This window comes from Homarus americanus, unplaced genomic scaffold (genome assembly GCF_018991925.1).
Source record: "Homarus americanus isolate GMGI-L3 unplaced genomic scaffold, GMGI_Hamer_2.0 scaffold26351, whole genome shotgun sequence".
Lineage (NCBI taxonomy): Eukaryota > Metazoa > Arthropoda > Malacostraca > Decapoda > Nephropidae > Homarus > Homarus americanus.
Genome location: NW_024724368.1, coordinates 4982097 through 4998234, shown reverse-complemented (window position 1 = coordinate 4998234; position 16138 = coordinate 4982097). Strand labels below are relative to the sequence as shown.

The 16138-nt window shown below is 40.7% G+C and overlaps 1 protein-coding gene across 6 annotated transcripts in view; it reads right to left on the bottom strand.

Annotated features, from left to right (window-relative positions):
- Positions 1–16138, bottom strand: part of LOC121864201 (proton channel OtopLc-like) — an 83237-nt gene that overhangs the window by 41117 nt on the left and 25982 nt on the right. The gene's annotated exons all lie outside the window — the stretch shown is intronic.

Genomic DNA, 16138 nt, shown 5'->3' with positions numbered 1-16138 from the left:
AAATAAAACAGAAAAGGCGAGTAAAATATAATACTTCTTAGGAATGGAAGGAGAATTTTAACATCACATGACATTAGGAGTGGAAGGAAGATTTTAACAACACATGACATCAATAAACTGAAGAAGGCAGTTTTGTTCCTTACATGGTTGGTGTAAAGGTAGGTATGTAGCAGAGAAAACCAAATTCAATACAATATTTGGACAGCGGAACAAGCCTGAGAGATGTTAGTATAAGCAGAACATTAATATAGAAAAAACTCAATTTAAAACTCACCAGAAAGTTAACAATAAGGAAGTGAGATTTTTATAACATTGAGGAAAACTGAAACATGACTAACTGACGAAAACACGTGAAACAAGAACCAAAGTCAGAAAGATAAGTGAAATATTAAAAATATATATATATATATATTTGGGTAATTTTTTGTGTTCTTTTAATTTATGAGAATAAAAATTAATATAAAAATTATTAAATAATAAAAAAATATAAAACTAATTTAGCCTTAAGTCTTGAACCAAATACTAAAGAAATAAGTGAAAAATAAACCACAAGAAACTATTGGTTAAGATTTTTAAAAATGATATGAGAATAAATCTGTGTATTATAATAGAAGTAATTTTATAATGAAAAGAATGAAAGGTTGAAGTTAAAATGATGAAATTAAGAAGAAAATCAACAGTAAATTAATAGAACTGTTACCTTGTAGGTGTGGCATCAAGGTAATCAAGCAAAAACAACAAGAAAAAGTTTAGATGCCAAGAAATAAGATATGAGAGAAAACGGGAATTAGGTGAAGGTGAAACTAACAAGAAAATAAGGAGGCGCTAAACCTTACTAAAAATTTATCCAGTAGTACCTAGGTGAGATACTTAGTGCAAAATAAATTAACCATTGAGTCTATTTACCTACACTACTCCTATAGATGAAGAACCAACACAAGTATATCTCGTCAGACCACATTCCTTCAGGAGTTTCTGCAGGGAAGGTCTTTGGCCGAGGTCTAGATATGGCTGGATGGAGGTTGGATGATTAGGAGTTTAGAAGCAACTTTTTGTACTGAAGACAGAGCTCATGTTTGGCAATTTGGGCTTCTGACTGACATTCTATACTGTACGAAGTTGCCTTGAAGGGAGAACAGTTTGGTAAGGGTCATAGTGGGTTATTGTGGTGTTAATATAAAGGGATTGAGGGGGCTAAGAGAGACTAAGAAAGGGACTGAGTGGGATTAAGAAAGGACTGAGGGGAGACTAAGAAAGGGACTGAGGGAGACTAAGAAAGGGACTGAGGGAGACGAAGAAAGGGACTGAGGGGGAACTAAGGGAGACAGGGATATAATTCAATGCCTAATAAATAAAAACAAGAATAAAAACATCTTCCATTCGTTGTTGAACAAAACCACATTTAACCTCTACTGAAAAAGGCACTAAGAGGAATTTTTTCCAATTAGTGTTTTATTGACTGGGGTTTTGTCCACTTAAAAATAATAGGCAGGTGAGATTTTGTCTATTTTGTCACTATAATGAAGGAATTGTGTCCAGGGGGATTTCTCTGTGCCATCACCACCACCACACCATCACCACCACCACCACCACCACACCACCGCATCGTCACCAGTAAACCTTGGCAGCCTTGATCTCTGTCGCGTTTGGGTTCATTTGTTCAAGAAGCCAACAAACAGTGAAGTGATTTCGTCCTCTCAGTTCCGCTCCACCGAGGGGCCTAACCTTTGTCCACTCCTTAATTACTACAGCAGGGCCGGACATAGCTATCACGGGGCCCTTAGCTGACATATGGTAAGAGGAACTAGTGCTCGGAAAAAACATTGGCTCAGAGGTAGAACAGTCCCCTCTTCACATACATACATACATACATACATACATACATACATACATACATACAGTACATACATACATACAATATCCACTCATCCACGTCCAAAACTAGGCGAGCAAAACCGTAGTGAAATTCGTATACAAGTAGAGTGTTTAAATATACAATAAATATACCTGTGTTATTAAAAATATTGTTAAGGACTCTAAAGGTCATGATGCCTCAAGCTATAGTACAGTTAGCTTGTATATTTATTTGTAATCTTTTGTTATCACCATTGTATTTGACACCATCATATCTGTCACCATCGTATTTGACACCATCGTATTTATAATCATCGTTAACTGAACACCATCGTTAACTGATCACCATCGCCAAGTGAACACCATCGTTAACTGAACACCATCGTCAACTGAACGCCATCGTTAACTGATCACCATCGCCAAGTGAACACCATCGTTAACTGAACACCATCGTTAACTGATCACCATCGCCAAGTGAACACCATCGTTAACTGAACACCATCGTTAACTGAACACCATCGTTAACTGATCACCATCGCCAAGTGAACACCATCGTTAACTGAACACCATCGTCAACTGAACGCCATCGTTAACTGATCACCATCGCCAAGTGAACACCATCGTTAACTGAACACCATCGTTAACTGATCACCATCGCCAAGTGAACACCATCGTTAACTGAACACCATTGTTAACTGATCCTCCACTGAATCTTACAAATGTACTCCCATCTTGTCATGCCATCTAGTTACTATTGTGTTTTACCGCCAAACATCACCCTTGTGTCTACTCAACCTTCACCGACCATCATATTTTACATCAGGTGGATATGTTTTTGTCGCTGGAGACTATGGAAGCTTGGCCATTACTCGACATTAAAGTGGCCAAGGTCGCTGTCTCTGGTGTCTGGTGGTTGAGTGGCCGGAGAGAGAGAGAGAGAGAGAGAGAGAGTTAAACTAGATCACACTCAAGTTACAGCAAGGCCAAGAAAGATGAAGTATATATTTATACACTATCGCCCCTATGCCCATACATTAAATCATATGGCCATACACGGAAGTAGGCCAGAACACAGGTGGGCACATAAGGAGACATGTGTGGCTATAATACCTCACAGAGACACAATTATACCTTAAGACTCACGTGTCATTACCCCAAAGAACCTGCGACCAAACACAAAGACAGGAGATGTGGCTACTGCACTATAGGGAGGCAAACAAGGCTATATATGGAGGTATGGGCGTGGTCACTAGGCTCTGGTATCATACTCCCACACACCACCAAGTTGTTCCTCCCTTATTAAGTAATAACTCTTGAATCTTCTACTGTTATATAAAGACTTACAAATATATTCTTATTCTGTATTTATTTTGAAAGTTTAAGTGTACAATAATTCTACGTTTTGGGATTCGAATTCCTGTGAACTTTTTTCTATATCCACAAAAAAAAAGTTACGACCAGAGAAGAATTTCCTTCGGACTCAATAAAACAAAATTGGCTTCAGTTTGATCTTTGTTCTCTTTTACGGTAATTCAATTAAGAGGGTTATTAAGCATTATATATACATCTCAGTTCCTCAGATAGGATAGGAAAGGTGAGGGTAGATTAGGTTAGGATTGGATAGGTTAGGTTAGAACAAGATAGGTTAGCTTAGGATGGATTAGGTTAGGATAGGATAGGTTAGGATAGATTAGGTTAGGATAGGTTAGGATGGATTAGGTTAGGTTAGGATAGGATAGTATAGGTTAAGTTAGGATAGATTAGTTTAGGATAGGATAGTTTAGATTAACATTAGGGTGGTTAATCTTTTGGTAAAATAAGCTGGGATGGTGATTCTTAAGGTGACCCAATTTATGCATTGTACTACTAATAATTATAGATAAGTAAATAATAATTTAGGTAAAACAAAAGAAACGAACAATAAGAGAGGGCGGCGGTGACTCCCTACACTATTATGAAGGACAGACACACATACGCGCACGCACACACACACACACACACGCACACACACACGCACGCGCGCGCAAGCAACAAAAACCCCGCTGTTGACCTTTTGTGGGCGCCCGGGAGCTCTCGACAACAGAAAATGGGATGCTGGTTGGTTCAGGGGTAACTCAGCTGCATCCATCACCTGTGTTCACCAATTGTTTCCCTCATTAGTCTTGTCCATCAAAAATCAATCGACCATATGAGGGAAAATATTCTCTTGTTTACGTTTTTGATTCACCTAAAGAATCTCCACCTAAGCTTATTTCCCCAAAAGATTAATCTCCTTAATGCTAATCTAACCTAACCTATCGCTAACCTAACCTAACCTAACCTAACCTATCGCTAACCTAACCTAAACTAACCTATCGCTAACCTAACATAATCTATCCTATCCCCCAAATATTGTTAGGGTAGTTAATCTTTACGTAAAAATAAGCTGGGGTGGTGATGCTTCAAGTGATCCGATAATTTCTTCAAGAACTTATTTGCCTTATACAGTACTTTAGACTTGATGTAAAAATTTCCTTTAATATAACATTTCTATTGTGTAGCTACAGTATGTTATTGATAATCCCGATCATTGCTACAGAATCATTTCACAAACACTCACGAAAATCCAGTATGGCGGACAGAAACAAACGAAACACTATATTATTATTATTCCATGTCAAAATGTTTCCATTATAAACTACAAATATCTATCACAATATCTTTTTGGTCATGCACCTATTTTGCGAGGGCCAGAATCATTGAAAACACACAAAAAAAAATCGGAAAAACATAATTTCAACCTAACCTAACATAACCCAACCTAAATTCGTTGCAAGACTGAGAAGGCAATAATGCCATCTTTTCCACCGTGTATTTTCCTACTAATATACAGAAGATAATAAGAAAGGCGAGAGAGAGAGAGATGTAGATAAACGGGAACTAAATACTCCACGAAATGTGATATAAAGGGTTCTGTCATCTTCCTAAACGATGGAGTAGTGGCTAAGGCGTGACCGTGAGCTCGACGAGGGCGGGAACGCTCTTCAAAATGTCACGATTCACGTCGAGGAAACATATCCAGTGATGACGAAATCCAGCAACTGTGTAAGGATGTACGTGAGTGATTGAAGAAGGAGGTAGGGGGAGGGGTTTGAGGTAAGGCAAAAAAAAATAGGGATGGATGGAGGGAAGGACGATAGAAAAAGGTCTCTTGCTGTACAATGATGCCAACTCTCACATCCCTCGATAAACTTTACCAATATCAACCCAAATGTAAAGCCAAAAATCAGATAAACACACCAACACAATCCTGAAAATCAACAGAAAAAAGTTGCTGAAACGACCCCTAAAAACTGCAACATTTAACGATTTTTATGCTAAAGTTTGGCATCACTGGAAGATCGTACACGCTTCCATCTGGTATCAGCAACCTTCGGGCGAGGCTCCGAGAATTAGCCATATACGCTGTGACACGAAATGGGAATGGCTGATTGCGTGTGAGAGTGAGAGAGAGAGAGAGAGAGAGAGAGAGAGAGAGAGAGATCAACGTTACAATCTCTCTCTCTATCAGTACTTGTAAACATCATTCCACCAGTCGTTGGCAACACTTCACAAGCCAGAGAAAACTGACGTAAAAAAAGGTCAAAGGTGACTATTATTAAGCCCTGCTAACAAGAGACAGAACAATATTAAAGAAAGAAAGAATAGAGCAAAAAATAACACAGTAATTGAACACGTTTGAGGCGGGTCGAGATATTGTAATCTGGGAATTGGTAAAGGTGAAGAAATATCATCATGGGTTGATAAATACTAACTCACGGGAGAGAGAGAGAGAGAGAGAGAGAGAGAGAGAGAGAGAGAGAGATATTGATCACCCTAATGCTACCTTGGGGAGGGTTAGGTTACGTTACGTTATGTTAGATTAGACTAGGAACCAACCTCTAACCTAGCGCTAATTTAACCTAACCTAAGACCAAAGTAACCTAACCTAATGTTAAACTAACCTAACCTAACCTAACCTCAGATAAAACCAGATGAACTGCCCATAAAAAATATCCAAGTAGATTCAAATAACCTCAAGATAACTCAATCACTTAACCTTCATCAACCTCAGAGATAACCTAAGATAACCTCACTTATTCTGCCGGCAACAAAGATAACTGCCATCATCAAGCTAACCAACCGGATTCTCGTTTTCTGTGGCTGTGGTAAGAAAACAAGGGAGGGTCGTCTTCATGGGGGATAAAAATAGGTGGAGTGGACTTCAGGGATTTATGAGCGTGTGTGTGTTTGTTTATGAGCGTGTGTGTGTTTGTTTATGAGCGTGTGTGTGTTTGTTTATGAGCGTGTGTGTGTTTGTTTATGAGCGTGTGTGTGTTTGTTTATGAGCGTGTGTGTGTTTTGTTTATTGTGTGTGTTTGTTTATGAGCGTGTGTGTGTGTTTGTTTATGCGCGTGTGTGTGTGTTTGTTTATGCGCGTGTGTGTTTTGTTTATGAGCGTGTGTGTGTTTGTATTTATGAGCGTGTGTGTGTGTTTATGAGCGTATGTGTGTGTTTGTTTATGAGCGTGTGTGTGTGTTTGTTTATGAGCGTGTGTGTGTGTTTTTTATGAGCGTGTGTGTGTTTGTTTATGAGCGTGTGTGTGTGTGTTTGTTTATGAGCGTGTGTGTGTGTGTTTGTTTATGAGCGTGTGTGTGTTTATGAGCGTGTTTGTTTATGAGCGTGTGTGTGTTTATGAGCGTGTGTGTGTTTGTTTATGAGCGTGTGTGTGTTTGTTTATGAGCGTGTGTGTGTTTGTTTATGAGCGTGTGTGTGTTTGTTTATGAGCGTGTGTGTGTTTGTTTATGCGCGTGTGTGTGTGTGTGTTTGTTTAAGCGCGTGTGTTTGTTTATGCGGGTATGTGTGTTTGTTTGAGTCTATTTATGCGTGTGTGTGTGATTTTTGTTCCAAGTGTTCATGCTTGTTAATGTTTATTGGTTAAATATTTACATAATATATTTCAATTATGTATGCATGTATTTGTGTGTTTACGCTTGTTAGCATATATTCATGTGTGCGTGTGTGTGTGTGTGTACATGTGTATGAAGATATATACCGGTCTGTACATGTTGGTGTATATGTGTACATGTTTGCTTGTGTTTACGTACATACGAGTGTTTACCAATATGTGTATTTCATATTAACGTGACTGTAACTCGGTACCCGACAGTCATCAGCCACACCACAGAGTTCCATCACGACCCTCGCCCTCCCTGTGGTCTCCGGGAGGTGTTGTCTCACTATAATCACCTCACACCATCAACATCCTCCTCCCTTATATGATAAAAGCCCTCTATAATCATCCAGTCTGTGGCGCCTCTTGTAAAAACCGGTCGAGGAGTCAGATAAAAGATCAACCATACGACAGACAGACAGACAGAGAGACAGACAGACAGACAGAAAGATAAAGAGGTACGTACTCAGTCTCACATACACACTGAGACAACCTGGTGATGCATGCAGAACACACCTGGACTGATTTACCTGCCTCGTGTTGACAGCTTGTGATGTTTGTTTACAGGTACGAGATCACACACACACACACACACACACACACACACACACACACACACACACACATGAAAGAGGATCAATGTCAAGGCTCAGAGACGTACCCAATTGATGAAGAAAAAAAAAACTTGCTATCTGAAGGAGTGAAACAAGTACAGTGGCTGGGTCAATTACACAAACACCTAAAAAATATAATAAAAATTTGTTTCCTGATAATGGTGAATCAAAGGAAATATCCGAGTGAAAAAAATATATAAATTCTAGCAACTGTGACCAAATAACAACGCCTCAAAGAAACTTCCAACATAAACTTAACGTGTAATAAATTGCCATCTCGTGTAACCAAAACAAACAGATTTGCTTTTTTGATACACACACACAATCCCACACACATACACGTATCTACAAGAACCAATCCACACATACCTACTCACACGTACACACACTCACCCACATGTACACACACACACATAAAACACCCATCCACATCCACACACATAAAATACTCATCCACACCCACACACGTAACACACACATAAAATACCCATCCACACCCACACACGTAGACACACATGAAATACCCACCCCCACACACACAAATACAATCATTCCAAAGAAACAAAAGTGACTAAGCAACCTTAAATGACCCTTGAAATAACGCCTTCAACATCTTTACATTCAGCCACCGAAATCAACCAAAATGTGATAATTCTATTCTTAGGAGCGAGTAGGAAGCAAGAACACCTTAAGATCCCGAAATCTGATATCCCTCGTCGCTACGCCTTGCAGGTTCCGTGTGTCACTGCAGGGAGGAGGAGGAGGAGGAGGAGCTGGAAGTAAACCTGGGTGTGAATTTTAAATGGATACATATGCTAAAAATTCTCCCCTTAACTGGAGACAGGAGAACGTTTCCTGTTTACAGTACATTTCTGGTACATTTTCAGTAACGTTTTGACTCCCAGCTGTGTCGCAGGTATTTTACTTAGGTTTTCAGTCTTCTCTCTACTTCCGGTTAGGTGTGGATGTCTAATATATGATGCTTTTGATAATTGGAACCCCACGGAAGCAAGCAGGAAGGAAGCGAGGGGGGGGGGGGATGGAGGGGGCATTCGGGCATTCAGGTGACCTCTCATTGTTATGTTGACGGTGGTGGTTGTGGCGCCCAGGGCCCCACTACCTGTGTTCCGGGTCACCTTCCGAGGCTGTGATTGGTGTACTCGTGTTTTTGTCAATATCCACATTTCCTCACACAAATGACATACATTCGAATACGTTGGTTTGACTTCGTTTGAAGGTTTAGTTTTTTGGCTTTGTTTAGATCGTCTTTGTGGTGTACAGAATGTCTTTACTGTGTTCGGAACTATATACACACACACAAACACACCCTTGGCTGAGTTATGACCATCTCAGGTTCCTACGGATCATATTAACTTCATTCACGTCTATTATAGTCTCTTAATAATTGTCACAACTTCGTAATAACTGTCCTTATTTCGTGTACACTTCCTGGCTTCACGTACACAACCCTACGTTCATGTAAGTCTCAATAAAAGGGCCGCCAAAGTTTCAAGCGAGCCAAATATGATACCTTACAGACGCCTCGAGAGATGACAGACTTGGTACTTTTACATAGATTAGATGACTTCCACACATTATGATACAGACTGGTGACTTGCAAACATCCTGAGAAAGCCATCATCTGTCTAGGGTCCCATCCGCGTGCCTGAGTCTCCGTGTGTTGCCTTGTTGAGAGCGAGGTTATCAGGGAAGGTTATCAAGACACCTTCCACTTGACGCATAGTGAGCTACTGACGGGGGAGACAAGTGATGGCTTTATTGCTGACCGACCTGACGATGATGGTATAGATTTTGTCAGTCATTCACCAGATGTTGCATGCAAGCTTATTGTATATGTACACACGAGTATGCATCGATAACGTGGTCTCTCATACACACACACACACACAAAATAGTTCGCAAATAAAGAAACACGGATGCAGAGACACACGCGAGTAAACTTAACCAGGTACATACACATTAAACCACGTGGACAAACACACTCACGGATGTAGACATACACATACACCCCCCAAAATAACTTCTGGCAGTCCATTTATTGTTCCGCCTTTGGGAGGAGCTGAGACCAGGAATGTTAATTAGGACTCAGAGCCGGATCACCTCAAGAATCACCTCAGCTTATTTCACCTTAAAATTTACCACCCTAACGCTAACCTAACCTACCGTAATGGTAACTCAAATTAACGCTAACCTAACATTACAATATCCTAACCTAACCTATCGCTAACCTAACGCTAAATTATCCTTACCTAACCCAACGCTAACCTATTCTATTCTAACCTAAACTCACCACCCCCCCAAAAAAAAATGCGTTAGGGTGGTTAATCTTTAGGTAAAATAAACTACAAGGCTTGAGATGCATCAGGTGAGCTAAAAGAGATGAAGCAAGATCCGAAGCAGATTCAAGGTTCATATCCATTATCTCGCTCGTCTCTTCAGCACCTGAGGCGGATGTGACCTTCTCCACCTCTTAGTCATTAAGTAAACAAGAATAAGCGACAGAGGAACAGAATGATCCGTGTCAACAAAAGACAAGATGAGGGGTGGTGACTGGTGAGCGACTTTAGTTTTGAAGTCCCGTGTTTCTGTGAGGGGGGGGAATGGTCACTGTGGTTAGTTTTCTATGATTCTTAAATTTCGTTTTGTGTGATTCTTGAGGCTCGTTTTCTATCGTCTTCTGTTCATGTTCCTTCATCGTCCTTGGTTCAGTTTGTCTCTTTGAATTATTGTTTTGTGCTTAATGTATGTATGTGTGTGTGTGTGTGTGTTCCACCTGTGGCTTTCATTCATATCCTAAAATGTATAATTCCCATATGGATAAGTAATAAGTAGGGTTGAGAGAGAGAGAGGAGAGGTAGTTGTTATGGATTCTAAAAAATCACAAGAATCTCTGGATGTCTCAATACCTTCACTTTCTTTGGCAGTGCCAGCAGAAACTCCTCCCCCCAACACCTGAATCTCCCAGCAACCCCCCCCGCCCTCCCTTCCCCTGGTCACAAGATGCCTCCCGCCCCGCCCCAACCCCCATCATCCTGCGCTTCCCAAATTCCATGGTCTCCCAGTCTCCTACGTCTACGACTCCAAGCCACCATTCTCCAATGCCCTATTCTCCTATATCTCCCTTTTTCGATATCATCCACCACCAAATATCCCTATTTATCCTATTATTATGATCCCTTCCCCCTACTCGTCCCTATTTCCCCTATTACTTTGACCCATACCCCTCCGCCCCCTCTCCTACACTCCCACACCAACACCTCCACGGGCTGACCTACTCCAGAAAAAGGTCAACTCTCGTGTTATGCTTCAAGTACCACACAGGTATTGATCACAAGACCCCAGTGCTGTGTAGACCGTGAGAGCAGGTCCTGTTGGGCTATACACGTACAGTATATTCCAAGTGTGAAAAGTATACGTCTTTGGGATATATGACGTTATGTATGATAATTATATGACTTTATGGTACATGTTAATAGTATGACACCAACACAAACAAACAAACAGACATACACATATACAAACCTATTTACACACATACACACACACACACATACATGTGATCTGACTCCCACACACACACACACACACACACACACACACACACGCCTCCACCCGATCATTACAAGACTTCACCAACCATTTAACTTGACATACGAGCACCACGGTAAACAAACACCTCCTCACTCAACACATAGAACTGTATTTGTATGTCATTCATAACTAAGCTTTCAACATTACCACATTAAATAGCTATATTGTTCCTGAATATATGACTACGGGTGTTTTTATGAGGTATTTATGGTGACCGTGCGTGGTGGGGTGAGGCAGAGGTGTGTGTTCCTATGACCAGACCATTATACTGACTCGTGTGTAAAAACGGCAGGCAGCTGAAGTCCTTGAGACAGATCCTATACTTTCTCCTCGTATTAAAACTTAACTTAAATACGTTCCTGATTTACTATTTAATCTAATATTACTATTATTGTTGATTAACAGTTTGCCTTTAATTCTAATGAAGATAAATATAATACGATATATATTACAATGAATAATTACAAAGACGAGTTTACAATTCTCAAGGAAAATGAAAAATAAAATAATTCTAATTCACATGTCCGAAATACCATGAATTATAAGATACGTTAACCACGATCATGAAATTTATATCACAACTAAAATTCCCATAAAATTTCATCCGGAAAATATATAAATTTCTTGTGGAGGTTCAGAGGGACTTGGGCAACAGTGTACAGGAGGGGGGACCGGTGGTAGAAGCGGTACCGTTCTTGCCTCGCAAGCGAGATGTCACGGGTTCGATTCCCGGGCCTGTGGAAGTTGTTTGGACATACTTCCTAGCCCCCATTAGTCCCTGTTCACCTAGCAGTAAAGTAGGTACCTGGTGTAAGTCGAAAGTTGCGAATTCATATTCAGGGAGTTGTTGGAGCTTCCAATAACTTGACATAAACCACTGTCTCTTCAGGCTTCTACGCCCTTGACTCCTCAGGCTTCTACGCCCTTGACTCTTCAGGCTTCTACGCCCTTAACTCATGAGACATAAAGGCAAGTATGAACAGCTTCCCTGTTGGGAGCTGTAAACGCTTCACCTTACACAAGGATGTAGGGGGGTGCCCAATAAAGAAAAAAGTGTACAGGAGGACAAGTGGTAATAATTATCATTGTCAGAGTAAAAGGTCCTGGTGTTAGCTAGTGCAGGATACACACACACACAAGGCCTCTCTCCGTCACCACACGACCACACCCTCACACAAAAAGTTGTATTAGACCGTCACAAACCCGGAGGAGTAGTAGATTTTTTGCTAGCTAGTGCCAACCTCACCTGTCTGAAGCACCACACACCTGACCTCTACCACACACATGATGTCACATACTACCACTACATCTGTTGTCATACCCACTACACATCTGTTGTCATACACCACCATACCTGTTGCCAAATACCACTACACACCTGTTGCCATACACCAATACACACCTGTTGCCATACACCACTACACACCTGTTGCCATACACCACCATATCCGCTGCCATAAATAAAATTAGATGAAAAAGATAGTGAGAAAGAAAGAAAGAGAGAGAGACTTACATTAACTGAGTGTTCGAGTCATGTATGGATGACAGCCTATCTGCTGTCTAGACAATATCTACACAGTAAAGCGCACACGGTCATAGCTGGCTGAACACACACACACACACACACACACACACTATTAAACACAGACACACAGACACCCACACAATTACTAGTATATATACACATGACAGACACACACACACACACACACACACACACGCACCATTAAAGACCCACATACACATACACCCACACAATCACTTTTATATACACAGACACACTTAAAACACGATGACAAAATTCTAAGTGACAAAAACCCTCCAGGCCTCAAGGTCAGGCTGGACCTGTGGTGATCAAGAAGCCTTTTATGGGTGACCGTAAGGCTATGAGAGAGAGAGAGAGAGAGAGAGAGAGAGAGAGAGAGAGAGAGAGAGAGAGAGAGAGGTAGCAGAACACGAGCCTACAACTTCTAGAAAATATAGATCACTGACCCTAATTACCCAACACTCAAACGGACATGTAAATATCACTTCACTCCATTAAATATTTATCAAGTTATCAAACGTAAACACAAATGGACCTCTCGGAAACACTAACGAGCTGACAGACAAAATACGATTCATTCTTCCCATTTTCATACTGCGAGGAAGGGGGGAGGGGGAGGGGGAGGGGATAGGGTGGAGGAAGAAGTAAGTGAATCAGTCTCGAAGCTGTGTGTGTGTGTGTGTGTGTGTGAAAGGGAAAGTGAGTTTGAGCTCGATCCTTGGCTTGTGTTTAGCTAGCCTTACAGAGCATAATCCTTACCCTCCCACCACTCCTGTCCCTCACCCTCCCACTTCTCCTACCACCCCCTGTCCCTCACCCTCCCCTGTGCTCCCTCCCACTTCTCCTACCATCCCTATTCCCTCCCTTCCTGGCACTTTCCCTAACCACCCCTTCCTCCTCTACCAGCCAGACCTAACACGGTAGGTTCTATAATAATCAAATAAAATTCCCCGTAAACCTAACCTTCATTCCCACTCTTAAAGTCTCCATTAACATATCTTACGACAGAAAATAATTTACGAGAATATGTTCACAGGTGTACACACGGATAAAAGAAGAATATGTATGTTAAATTATGCCCAAGATCTACCTCACCCTTACCGCTATAATGTATGGAATTAGCAACACCGTTTATGGCTGTGTTGGTATGAGATTACACGTATTGCTTATTTACGACTGCCAACATCTTGATACAATTCTTAAGTGAGGATTAGCGTTTGTTGTATTAGACTGACGGAACTGATATATATATATGGAGTTTATATGTCACCTTTGTTGCGGATCATAGGGTGCTGATTAGTAGATCTTACGTCAATAAGGCATGGGGTTAGGTTAGGTTAGGAGGTACCAATGTCCATAATTTATGTTCCCTGCACGTATGTTCCTATTTGAAGTGAACAACATTAAGGTTATGTACATGTAGAAGGGAGAAAGAGAGAGAGTGAAGTTCAACTCACACGAACGAATGAGAAGAAAATATACAGTACAGGTTTGAGGTCAGGCGATCGGTACACAGCCTAGTTTTTGTTATTGTAAACTCTAATACAGTTTTGGTTACAGTGTTATTTTACACGACCTGTATCTTAATAAATTAACTGATACATAACTAATAAATGGAGAGAGAGAGAGAGAGAGAGAGAGAGAGAGAGAGAGAGTACTGAATAAATTTGACGGAGAAAGTGGTGATAATAGTGGTAGTAAAAGCAGTAGTAGTGATGGTGGTGGTACTTGTTAATGTTGCTAATAGTATTAGTATTAGTATTAGTAGTATTAGTAGTAGTAGTAGTAGTAGTAAGGACCCAGGCATTAACAGAGGACCACCCATCACCACCTCGACCACAACACGGTGTAGGGGAGACGGGCCTAAGAATTTATGTTCACGACTCTCCTGTATCGGGCGGAGTACTACAGTTAATGGGGCTGGGTGGTAAGGCTGCTGGCGGAGTACTACAGTTAATGGGGCTGGGTGGTAAGGCTGCTGGCGGAGTACTACAGTTAATGGGGCTGGGTGGTAAGGCTGCTGGCGGAGTACTACAGTTAATGGGGCTGGGTGGTAAGGCTGCTGTCTGTTTCACGGGGTTTAAGGTATAAGGGTGAAACTGAAACTAGTTTAGCAATAATATTTCACAAGATTGGGCTGTGATTAAGAACGGTTGTATACCCATATAATGATAATAATAATAACAACATTACTAATGCTACTACTAATACTCTCTGCTGTTTGTAACACGATAAAAATTAAATATTTATATAACAATGGTACATATTCTCTACAAAGCCAGAGAGAGAGAGAGAGAGAGAGAGAGAGAGAGAGAGAGAGAGAGAGATTAATATTCACACCAGTAGTGCTCCTCAAGAGCTTCACAACTACTAAACAAGCATCAACAGCCACTATTGTCCGCCCCTAACCATTCTTTACCGCTTGACCTGAGAGCACCAACACGACTGCTTCAGGAACATCGTCTGGCCTCGTAGCTGCTGATGAGAAGTACTCAAGCATCAGCTAATTTATAAAACAAAACGCGGATTATATAATTTGCTGCCTCATTAAGTTAGCTGTGAGGCTGTCTTGTTGGGTTAGCTGATAACAGTGTTGTGTGTGTGTGTGTGTGCGTGTGTGTGTGTTTGTTTTGTGTGTGTGTGTGTGTGTGTTTGTTTTGTGTGTGTGTGTGTGTGTGTGTGTTTTGTGTGTGTGTGTGTTTTGTGTGTGTGTGTGTGTGTGTGTAGGGAACTTGAAGGTGTATTTGTTTGTTTATCTGTGTTCACGTGTTTGTGTTTATATGCTAGAGGCCTTCGTGTTTAGTTAGCGTGTGTACAGTGTATCTTGCATATCACACACACACACACACACCTACCTATCTGTGTCTACTTAACACGTAGTACTGCACTGAGCGAGACCATCATGCATTAACCCTGGTCAGCGAGGTGGATGGGGAACACAGTACAGTAAAAACTCTATTTAACGGTTAGTCCGTTGTATTGAGATCATTATATACGAAACCTCCATATAACAGACTATATTAGAGAACAATCCACTATATCGAGATTCATTATAAGTGAAACCCCATATAACTAACTTTAACCGTTAGAATGATGTCCGTTAAAGAGAGGTTATACCGCACTGGTGAAACTGTAATGGTGATGTATTACCTCACCAGGAGACGGCAAGACTGCTCTTTACTTCGAGTGAGTCAGTATTCTTACAGTAGTCACCACTTTCACATCTTAATATATACTGTACTGGTCGTGGATAATATTAACAGGTCTTAATTTACTCTTGAAACACCACATTATTGTATATTTCACAACACTGGTTATTTACTCTGGTATACGACGTCACAAGAACATTTTAATTTCTAGTAACTTTTATTTTTCTAATCTATCTATTTTTTTAAGGTTGAATTTGTAATATAAATATTGTTGTACAAGACAATGTACAGTACACAGTTAATAACGTTTATATATTCAACAGACTGACAGAGGTCTTCGACACACTCAGTTTACTTCATGTCCTGACTTAGTGTTTCTATCATAGACTCG